Genomic DNA, 11,651 nt, shown 5'->3' on the forward strand with positions numbered 1-11,651 from the left:
TAGGCAGGTATATGACCTAAAGGTGAGATGGTGACTCGGGATTGGGAATAAGCAGAAAAGAAGAAATGTTAAAGAAATTGTGAGGAGAGTGATAAAAAATTTCTTGCAGTGAAGGGAAGAGAAAGACAATAGAAGCTTTTGGATTTATTTTAGGATGAAGGGTGGAGAGCTAGAATGTTTGAGGGGAATGGAAAGGGATTAAAGAAGATGGATATTGTTGGAAGTGAGAAAGGATGAGTGCCTCACTAAATGTATTCTTTTATAACAGAAAACCTTCCCCTTCCCCCTTTACAAAACACAGATTTTTCAGTGGCACACTGCCACTCAGCTAAATAGCTCCTTTCACTGTTTCCCTTGCAGCCAGATGTGGCTAAATTTGGGGCAATTACATATACATTGAGTGTTGTGTAGTTCTTAAGGGACATCTTTTTTTTTTTTAGATTATCTTTTTTATTATGTATTTTTATTATTATTATGTATTTTTTTATTGATTAAGGTATTACAAATGTATCCTTATCCCCCCCCCCCATTGTCCCCTCGTCCCTCCAGTCCTGCCCTCACCCTCACCCCCTGTTGTCTGCATCCATCACTTAAGGGACATCTTAAAAGAGAGGATGTCTTCCTTTCCTTTTTTCTTCCTTTCTTTCTTTCTTTCTTTCTTTCTTTCTTTCTTTCTTTCTTTCTTTCTTTCTTTGTTTTGTTTTTTTTTTTTGGTTGTTGTTTTGTTAATCCTCACCTGAGGATATTCATCCATTGATTTTTAGAGAGAGTGGAAGGGAGAGGGAGAGACAGAAACATCAATGTGAGAGAAACACAAAAACACATGCATGCACCCTGACCAGGGCAGGAGAACCTGGAACCAAGGTACTTGCCCTTGACCAGAATGGAACCCGGGACCCTTCAGTCTGTGGGCTGACGCTCTATCCACTGAGCCAAACTGGCGAGGTCTTCCCTTGCCTTCTTTAACTTTATTTTACACCCTGAAAAGTAATGTGTGCTATCTGGTTTGCAAGCAGCAGGTTTGTGCCACTTTAGTGATGGCAGAGGCGCGAGAAAGAAAAAAGCATGGGTGCCAGACAATGGGTGGAGCTGCCATGTCAGTCTTAAACAGACTACTTCTAGATCTGTTTCACCTGAGAAAAACACTTGTCTTTTTTGAAGCCAGTGTTATTTGGTGATTTTCTGTTATTTGCTGACAAGCCTAATCCCAAATGAAGAATAGAATAAAAAAATAGAGATGGAGGGCGTAGAAGCCACAGAAGAATACTCCTGCCTTTGATGCAGGAGGGGAGAACTAATATTTGAAGCAGAGAGGAGAATGTGAATGCAGGGAAATTAAAGTGTTGAGAAGAAAAGAGAAGGGGATTTTGGATTGATAACTCCAATTTTCTATATAAGAACATTCATCTGCTCAAGAATGGGAAAAGTTTAGATTGGTTCTTGTGGGGAATGTGGTGAGGAGCAAAAAGAAGGAATTTTGTTTGAGCCATGTAGCAGTGAGACTATGTAAGCAGTAAAAACAGAAGAGGAAATAGGCTAGACTGAAGAGAAGGTAGAGGAAGGAAAGTGAACATATTGAAGGTCAAAGCAGCAGAAGATAACAGCATCAATCATAGTATTGAGCACTTACTATATCCTGGGTATTCAGTGCTTTACATGTGTTAACCCATTTAATCTTTACAAAAACTTTAACATGAGTGTGGATGAAAAAAGGGCCACATGCTAAACTGACAAGCTCAGGGAAGGCCTTCTTGGCAGTCTTGCGAACTCAAAGACCTAAGTAACCACAAAGGATGGTCTGAAATAAAACTTTAACTAAAAGCAGTTTATAGTTTATGTCCTAGGCCAGTATCTTCCCTGACAAAAGTCAATCTGTACCTTAACTGAGCCTATTGTCTTTTTGTATCTAAGATAACATACCTGTGAAATGTCAGGGTAACTTATAATTTCCCTTTTTCAGGACCCCCTCAGAGCACAACCAAATATGCCTGGGCACCAGGACTTGAGACTATAAATTTCTTCATTATTGTTGTTAATTGTTGACTGTTAACTATCCTATACCCACCTAAGTAAAAGAAGTATGTGTCTATCATTTTACTTTTTATCCAATCCCAGAGGTCCCCTGCCCCCACCTTTGCTTTTTCCTACCTCCCTAATCTATCACCAAGGGATTTCATGTAATCCACTTACATCTCTTCGATTGTAATGTATAAAACAAGGTGTAAAACTACCATTCTCCAGAGCATTTTCCCGATCCATTGAGATTCTGCTCCCCAGCCATTGTCGACAGATTGATTTAAAACACTCACAGAAATTCTTTACAGGTTTGAATGTTTTTATGTTAACATGAGCAAATACATAAAAATAGATCACAGGAGTAGGTTTAGAAAATTAGGAGAGTATTTGAAAATTAATTTGTAATATTCACTTGCAAGCATGGCCCCTTAAAGTAAAACAGACAAAATCCCAAACATTATAATCTAAAAAGGTCAAAAAACAAATACCAAAATTAAAATGTCAGTACATATTCGTAATCTGAGGAAATTGAGCTAGCCTACCATCAGTAGGTTCTGTGTTTGTTTTATGTGTACTTACCAGGTGTGTCCTGTTTCCCTATTTCTACTTTCTCTGGTTTGCAAGCAGGCTACCCTCTTTACCCAAAGTCAATTTGGAGCAAATACAGTATTCTCACTTTTAGATAAGTATAAAAATACAGTAGTTATGCCCTAACGGGTTTGGCTCAGTGGATAGAGCGTCGGCCTGCAGACTGAAGGGTCCTAGGTTCGATTCCGGTCAAGGGCATGTACCTTGGTTGTGGGCACATCCCCAGTAGGGGGTGTGCAAGAGGCAGCTGATCGATGTTTCTAACTTTTTATCCCTCTCCCTTCCTCCCTCTCCCCTCCTCTCTGTAAAAAAATCAATAAAATATATTTTAAAAAATATAGTAGTTATTACTCAGTCCCAAAGAGAAACTCTACCTTGATAGTCTGATAGTCTATATTTTACAAATTAAACCCTTAAATCAAGGATTGGCTCTCTGGAATTTTAGGCATTAACCAAAAGATGAGAGTTTTAGTGCATGAGCCGTCTTTCTTTTTTAAATGCAGAAATGTTTTTGTTTCCTTCATTGTTTTTGGAAATTCTGTTTTGGCTTCTAAAACATAGAAATAGCCAACACTTACGTAAAGCAAACACTCAAAAACCCCAATGTGACAAGTAATTGACTTTTTGTGCAGTGAAGAACACACACACGGACTAGGCTATGATGACGACTTGAGTGCAACCCCCTGTGCTGTGCCGCATGTGTACTCACACCCATAATGACAACTTACTCCAGTCACACGTGGCAAAGGCTTTCTGGTAAGTGAAATTAGCAAATTAACTTAAAGAAATCCTGGGAGGAGTGACTCCCAGGAAATGAGTGTTCGGACTTCCGTCCCTGAGAATTTGGCTTGCGGAAACATTTCACAGGAGCCAGGAAGCATGATGGCAGGAGAGCAAGTTTATTATCATCCATTTCCATTAGTACCCACGTCTATGCACTCCTTAAAGCCTTGTAGACACGCCTTGCCTGAGAGTTTATTCTGGGGAAAAGCCAGTTAATCACAATGTGAACTTCTGATATGAAAACCACATTAAAAGCCCATTGGCCATCACAAACAGAAGGATGTTCAGTGGAGATGAAGTGGACAGTTACTTAGGCTTCACAGTTGAGCATGGTCTTGCCAGGTGATTCTTTCTTTCTTGAAATGCTTGGTTGATTTTCTCATAACCCCGGGGACAGAGGGAGGGAGAGTCTGGAGAGGAGGCCCTGAGAGCACTCTGCTTCGTGGGTACCAGAATCCATTCACCCTGGGAGTGGCCCTGTGTCTGGGACTCAGTATCTTTACTGTCCTGAGTCAGCCTGTTCTGCACTTTCCTGGGAAACTTCGGCTCCAAAAGGAACAATAAGGGAATGGGGGGTGGGGGGGGGGGGAAGAGCAGGCGTTTCAGAAGCCTTCATCCAAGGGGACATGAGCATGTGTAAGATGTGGGGAAGGGGAGCTGACAGGAATAATAAAAAAAAATCTCTAGTCCACTTGTGACATTCTCCAGCCGGGTCGATTGTTCATAAGGAACAGTTTCCTTCCAGTGCAGGTATTCTTCCGAGCAGCCAACGACTACAGAGTTTGCAGCAAGTAGCAGACATTCAGAAATAGCAAGTCCTAGTCCCTTGGTTAGAAAAACAGGGAGACAGAAGTTCCACATCCGCCTTCTGAACGAAGGAAGTCACGAATAACTTAGCACATGTATAGTTTCCCTTGACTATTGTGAAGGCTCGTTTTGGAAATGGTATATCACCACATGGGTACATGATCCGCCATGCGAGGTGACTGCAAGGCAGAGTCCCGCTTCCTCTGATATTCCTATGACAAGAGCCCAATGCCCAAGTCAAACAAGGGGTGCCCTTCCCCATGCTCTTGTAGTCAAATCGCCAACGTGAAAGCCACCAGGAGAAGAAGATCGTGGAGGTGTGTGGTTTCTTCTGACCGTTCCTCCTCCCTTAAACTTTGGTGGTGGAATAAAGTTCCTCTATCTGTGACTTGAAATAATTCTGAAGTTGTGGCCTTTTCGCCTTCAATGTCGGGGTCAGAAGGCCGTTTTCGATAGAGAACAGTTCAGGGTGGAGAGCGATGCCTTTGACCTGCTCGAATGGCTTCAGGCCAGAGTCCTTCCCCAGCCTCACCAAATCCTCTAAGATGGCTTTATTGACATCCTTGCTGCGGCACAGCTCCTCGAAGGATCCCACCAGGCCTCGATTCCCTGCCCAGAGGCCCAGTGTCTCCACGTCAGGGACCACGATCGCTATGAGAAATGCCTGCAAGCTGTCTCCATGGACGAACACCTGAGCAACGGGTTCGCTCTGTACGTAGATAGTCTCGATCTTTTCGGGTGCTATGTATTCTCCTTGTGCCAGTTTAAATATATGCTTCTTCCTGTCGATGATCTTCAAGGCCCCATTGGGTAACCATTTCCCAATGTCCCCTGTGTGCAACCAGCCACCTTTGTCCAGAGCTTCCGCTGTCTTCACCGGGTCCTTCAGGTAGCCTTGAAATACATTAGAGCCTTTCACACACACCTCGCCCTCGCCGTTGGCAGCCAAGTAGTTCATCTCTTTCACATCAATGAGTTTTATCAGATTGCAAGGCACGGGGGGCACCGACGTGGCCTGCGGTCCACTCTCCGGGCACGGTCATCGAGCAGCAGGCTGTGCCCTCAGTCTGCCCATAGCCTTCGTAGAAATGACAGCCCAGCGCCGCTCGCATAAACGTCAACACCGTGTCTGACAGGGGCGCAGCCCCGGTGATCATCAGCCGGACCTTCCCTCCCAGCTTGGACTGTATTTTGCGGAAGATCAGTTTGTCCCACAAGCTGTCATTTCTAATGATGCCACTGCGAAGTTCTGTTTGTTTCCTTTTGGAGGCGAAGTCCAGTAGCAACCGCTTCAGGGTGGTATTGGCCTGCCCCCAAATTCTGTCGAACATCCGGTTCAGCAGCCTCGGGACCACTGGAAAGATGGTGGGCTGAAGCACTTTGAGGTCATCCATAAGCAGCTTGAGGTCTCCTTGGAAAAAGCCTATTCTCGCTCCGTGGCACAGGACCGCACACTGCAAGAGCTGCTCGTACATGTGTGCAAGCGGTAAAAACGAAATGTGTGTGTCACTGACATCCAGGTGAATGACCTTCTCGGTCACTTTCAGAAACGCGGAGAAGTCGCTCACCATGTTGCGATGGGTGATCATGGCCCCCTTGGGGTTGCCGGTGGTGCCACTTGTGAAACAAATGACTGCAAGGTCTTCAGGCACTGGCGGCTGGGGCGTCTTTCTGTGGGCTCTTCCCAGGTCCCCCACGGCCTTCATGCTGACGATCTCCACCCCGCACCTCTCGCCGCGTGCCGACAGGTCGCTGTCGTAGGAGTCCATGACCACGACGGTTCTGAGGCCCGGGGTCGACTTGTTTTCTACCCCTTCCAGCAGCAGGCTGGCCTTCTCGGGCTTGTCCACGAACACCAGGGCGAGTTCCGCAGTGTTGACGATGTGAGTGACGGCTTCGGTTCCCAGGGTGTCATAGAGGGGGACGGCCACCATGGAGTAAGCAAAGCATCCGTACTCGATGACCACCCACTCGGGTCTGTTCTGGGAGAAGATGCCGATGTTCTGGTCCGGTGCCGCCCCGAAGCCCATGTGGATCATGGCCGAGCCCACGCACTCGGACATCTCCGCCACCTGCTGGTAGGAGAGCCACTCATAGGGCCCGTCCGGCAGCCGGGAGCCCAGACAAGGGCCGTTATTGGACAGGCGGACGCCCCTCCGGAAAGCTTGGTGCACGGTCCTGACGTCCTCGTACAGGTACACCATGAGCTCGTCGCTGTCCAGGAGCGCGGATCGCCGCGCGCCGCCGCTGCCCGCCACCTCCACCGACTGCATGGCGAGGGCGCGCGGGGGCGTGGGCTCCCTGGGCCTCATGGCAAACCACAGAATGGTGAAAGCGGTGAGCGCGTCCAAGCCCGTGAGCGAGTTGGCTGGGAGCGCGCGGACGTACTGTCGGAAGTCGGCCAGCTCCGGTATCCGAAAATACCGGAGCAGCTCGTGGGCTGGCATGGTCCCTAGCCGGGGGTGCCCTACGCGGACTTACTGAGCCACCGGTTTTGAAATCTTAGACGCTGGAAAGAAGACGGGTGCCTCCAGCCCAATGTCTTCGTGGAGGCAGGGAGCTGAGTCCTCACGCCACCCAAGTCTCCGTCCCCAGAACGTGCCATCCATCCCTCCATGCCAGCCACATCACAGGGAAAGCGCCATCGTACTTCTCCCCTCTCGGCTCCACGAAGGCCACCCCAACCGGGATACCGTGCGTCTCTGACACACTCACAACTTCTCTCGGGGTCAACTCCTTGCGCCTGAAGCTCAAGGAGACGGCCGGCCCCGCCACCGCACAAACGAGGAGCGGGACCCGCGGCGCACGTCACCGGACCCCACGGTGGACCAGCGCCCTGGCCGTGCGGGCACCCCCGCCTCGGGCGCAGGAGGCGGGCGGCACCGAGGCCTCGGCAGCCTCCGGGCAGAGGCCCCGGAGAAGCGGAACGTCCCAACGAACCGAGCGGCTGCCCACGCGCCTCGGCTGCGGCCGGCCGCGGGCACTGGAGCTCGGGCGGCGGGGCAGCATGAGCCCGGCACCTCCGCGGAGCCCACGGGTGCCGCAGTGGGAACGTCTTCTAATAACAGATACTATACATGGTCATTCTGTGTTATTCCATATAAAACATTACTTTTAAATTAAGTTTGACTTGTAAGAATTTCCCGAATAATCCCATCTCCTGGTTTCAAACCCTTGAGTGTGGGCTGGACCTAGTGACTTACTTATTAGTATAATGAAAAGAATGACACAAGTGATGGGTTACCTGACCCACGCGCGGTGGCCTCCGGCTCCCTGCAAACACTCCCCCCTCCCCAACTGTGGTGCCAGGGAGCACCTACTCCTTAAGGACAACCCGATGCCCATGCCTTCAGCGGCTGCACAACCTCCCCAGGCTCAACCTGGGTGGCAACTCGTGGCGCCTATCTGGTTTGCTGCTCTACCTGGATTGCAACAGTATCGCCTTTGTGGAGGAGGGCGTCTTCCAGCCCTCTTGGGCCCCCTCGTTCTGCACCTCAATGGCAACCACCTCACTGTGCTCACCTGGGCCACCGTCCAGCCTCCCGCCCCCCCCTCCCCGCCCCCGCGCTTCTTTTGGACGTTCTTTCTCATGCTGCCGGGACTGGATGGAGAGCTCTGAGCTTGTCGCCAATGTGCCTCCCTGGGCTCTGTGGCAGGAATCTGCCAGGTGGCCTTTGGGCTCTCACCCATCCAGCCAGGCCTGTCCTCAGAGCCAGCGGTCACCACTGTGAGCGGGTTCAGCTGCCTCTTCTTCAAGCTGCTGGCCCGAGGCCCCGGTGGAGGAGGCGGCCAACACCACCTCGGGCCGGTCAATACCTCCACAGCCTTCCCTCGTGGAGTGGGAGCCTCGGCAACAACGCCATTTCTCCTTGACTCTAGTCTCCTGTTCAGCGTGGCCCAGCACATGGTGTTTGTCCTGTGACCCTGCCACACTGGGTGCCCAAACTGCCTTGGCCAGCTGGGAATTTTACTTAATTGGGATTGAAAGTGTTTGTGGTCCGGGGAGAGGGGAACAGGATGGGAGCAGGTGGAAGGTGGAAGGAACATTTTGCCTCCAGAGATGGTCCTAGGAAGAGGACAACCCTGGGAAGTGTCATGGGGGTGGCGGTGGGGGTGAGGTATGAATTTCTGTTCTTGTCACATGGGCATCAGCTGGAAAAGAAAGGAGAATGAACATGATGGCCCTCTGATAAGAAGGCTGGGAATTCCTAGAGTCTCAGGGCTCCCTCCGTCCCTCCTCACTCCCCCTCCCCCCATGGACTCATTGCAAAGCCTGAATGAGAGTCAGTTCTTGGCTAGGTACTGAGGACTGTGCCAATTCTCCTGGTGGGGCAACCCATTGACCCCGTCCTTCTGTTTTCTATCTCAATCCTCTTCTCCCTGGGCCTGAAGACACTAGGGTCCAGGAAGATGTGCCAGACAGGAAAGAAGGGGGATGGGAGAGGGACTTAGACCTAAGGGGATGGCGGTGGTTCCTGGAGTCTGAGATGTGTTACAAAGACCCATTTCATTTACTCCACAATTATTCCCAGGGGTGGCCTTAGGTGTAAAGGAACTTTAGGGGAGGGCAGGGGAAAAACAGGGAGGAAGTGTCTGTGGACAAATAAATTTGTAAAATCCTAAGATTAAAAATAAAAAGGTAACACGTTTGTCTACTGCAGGACCTTTCAGCCTTTCACAGGCAAACATGCTCTGTGAATCTCTGGGGAGGCCACAAAATATTTTCTTAGTGTTTTGTGGGAAAAGTGTCCAGAAGACACAGAAATGCTTTGTTAACGGGATAGGAAGTCCCCAGCTCGGGTTCTATTAGCTGTGAAAATTATTATGGGATGCACCCTTAGGGGCTAATAGTCAAGAGGAAAGGAAGCAACCAGTGTGTGTGTGTGTGTGGGGGGCGGGGGGGAGGTGTGAGATATTCCCCAGATAGGAAGTTGCCAACTGTAAATCCCCAGATCCGAGTGTCAGAGCAAAGGCTGTATTTCTGCAAAATCCTTGCTTAAGCTGTCCTCCATAACTGCATTTGTCAACACTTTGAAAATCCCTAATCTTAATACCCTGAGTTCCTCTCTCTGTTTGAAGAGGTAGGTTTTCAAAGTCCACAGATTCTGGGTGCACTGAGCTGTCATTTCTTTATGGTGACAGTACTTCTTTTGTGTTTCTAGGTGATATTAAATACTAGAAATGTTGCAAAAGCACCTCCAAGGGTATGTTCAAATAGGATGTGACCATTAGCGGTCAACACAATTTAATGAGTCATAACGGGCATTAAAAAAAACAAGAGCCCTAGCTGGTTTGGCTCAGTGGCTAGAGCATTGGCCTGAGGACCGAAAGGTCCCGGGTTGATTCTGGTCAAGGGCACATACCTTGGTTGCAGGTTCCCCGGTCCTGGTCGGGGTGCAGGCAGGAGGCAACCAATTGATGTGTCTCTCTCACACAGATTTTTCCCTCTGCCTCTCCCTCTCCCTTCCAATCTCTCTAAAAATCAATGGAAAAATTACTTCGGGTGAGGATTAACCACTCCCCCCTCAAAAACAAAAACAAAAACAAAAAACAAGATAGAACACAATCACAGAGCATTACATGTAATACAAAAGTATTGTTTTATGAAACTTGTTATTTAATGTGTATGCATTTATTCAGATTATATATGTATGTATATGTCAGTCTGGATTGTGTCATACAATCTGTATTTTATTGTGGGTTAGCATTTAAAAAGTTTGAAAGTCACTAAGAAAAAAAGATTAGGTTACAAAAATGGCTGACTTCTACCTTGTACTCTCTCACTTGTCTGTTCTGTGGGAAGCTAGCTGCGTGTTATGAGCTCCCCCATGGAGAGGGTCTATATCTATTGAGAAACTGAGCAAGGTTAGATGAGACCAACCAAGCATACAGGTCAGACCAATTTCCGCTGACACTTTGCAACTGTTTGAGACATATTTTTTGTGTTCTAAAATTTTATGTAAAGGAATTAACACAATATGTACTTTTTCATGTCTAGCTTCTTTCACTCAGCATGTTTCTAAGATTCATCTATGTTACTGTGCATTGTGTACTTCATTCTTTTTAATGGCTGAATAGTATTCCATTGTTCGATTATAATACAACTCATCCATGCAACTGTTGATAGCATTTGGGTTTCCGGTTTTCAGATATTATGAATAAAGTACTGTAAACATTTATATATTTTGGGACACATGTTTTTATTTCTCTTGAGTGAACAGAGTTGCTAGTCATAGGGTAAGTATACATTAATTTTGTAAGAAATATAAAATTTTCCAGAGTGATCATAACATTTTACATTCTTATCAGCAATATGAGAGTTCTGTTTGCTCCATATCCTCACCAACACTTGGTATTCTCGGTCTTTTAAAGTTTTAGTGGTATTTTATTGTAGTTTTAAAGTAATTATTCCTGATGACTAAGATGTTGAGCATCTTTTAATGTTCTTACTAGCTATTCATGTTATCTTTGGAGGAAAATGTTTTAATCTTTTGTTATTTTCATTTTATTTTTAAAAATGTTTTTACTGATTTTAGAGAGGGAGGATAGAGAGAAAGAAACACCAATTGGCTGTTCCCTGCACACCCCTTACTGGGGATGGAGCCCGGAACCTGGGCATGAGCCCTGACCAGGAATCAAACCGGTGACCTCTTGGTTCATGGGTTGATGCTCAACCACTGAGCCATACCAGCAGGGCATCTTTTGCTATTTTTGTGTGTTTTTTTTAAAAATATATATATTTTGATTTTCTACAGAGAGGAAGGGAGAGGGATAGAGAGCCAGAAACATCGATGAGAGAGAAACATCAATCAGCTGCTTCCTGCATATCCCCCACTGGGGATATGCCTGCAACCAAGGCACATGCCCTTGATTGGAATCGAACCCGGGACCCTTCAGTCCCTAGGCCGATGCTCTATCCACTGAGCCAAACCGGTCAGGGCTTTAATTGGGTTTTATTACACATTCTAGATATAAGATCCTTATCTGATATGATTTGTAAATATTTTCTACCATTCTGTGAAAAGTCTTTTCACTTTTATGATGGCATCATTTGAAATACAATTTAAAAAAAATTTGATTTGTCTAATTTATTTTTCATCAGAAATATGTATCGGATATATTCCCCCTGTTGATGCTTCAATTTTCAGTCTTTTTTTGGGGGGGGGGGGCAGGAGGTGAGGTTAATACTCACCTGAGGATATGTTTTTCTATTGATTTTTAGAGAAAGTTGAAGGGAGGGAGGGGGTTGCCTCCTGGAGACTCCCCAACTGGAGGCCAGGATCAAATCTGCAACCCAGGTACATGCCATTGACCGGGAGTTGAACCCAAGATCCTTTGGTGCTTGGGCACACTCCAACCACTGAACCACACCAGCCAGGGCACATTTTCATTTTCTTAACAGTGTCTTTTGAAGAACAGAAGATTCAACTTTTGATTAAATCTAATTATCAATGTCT

The 11,651-nt window shown here is 47.1% G+C and overlaps 1 pseudogene; it reads right to left on the reverse strand.

Annotated features, from left to right (window-relative positions):
- Window positions 1-4,543: 4,543 nt before the first annotated feature.
- Window positions 4,544-6,641, reverse strand: LOC139001902 (long-chain-fatty-acid--CoA ligase 1 pseudogene; annotated as a pseudogene).
- Between the last annotated feature and the right edge of the window lie 5,010 nt (window positions 6,642-11,651).

Source organism: Myotis yumanensis, unplaced genomic scaffold, assembly GCF_028538775.1.
Source record: "Myotis yumanensis isolate MYYU_CA2020_CCGP unplaced genomic scaffold, mMyoYum1.0.hap1 SCAF_2, whole genome shotgun sequence".
NCBI lineage: Eukaryota > Metazoa > Chordata > Mammalia > Chiroptera > Vespertilionidae > Myotis > Myotis yumanensis.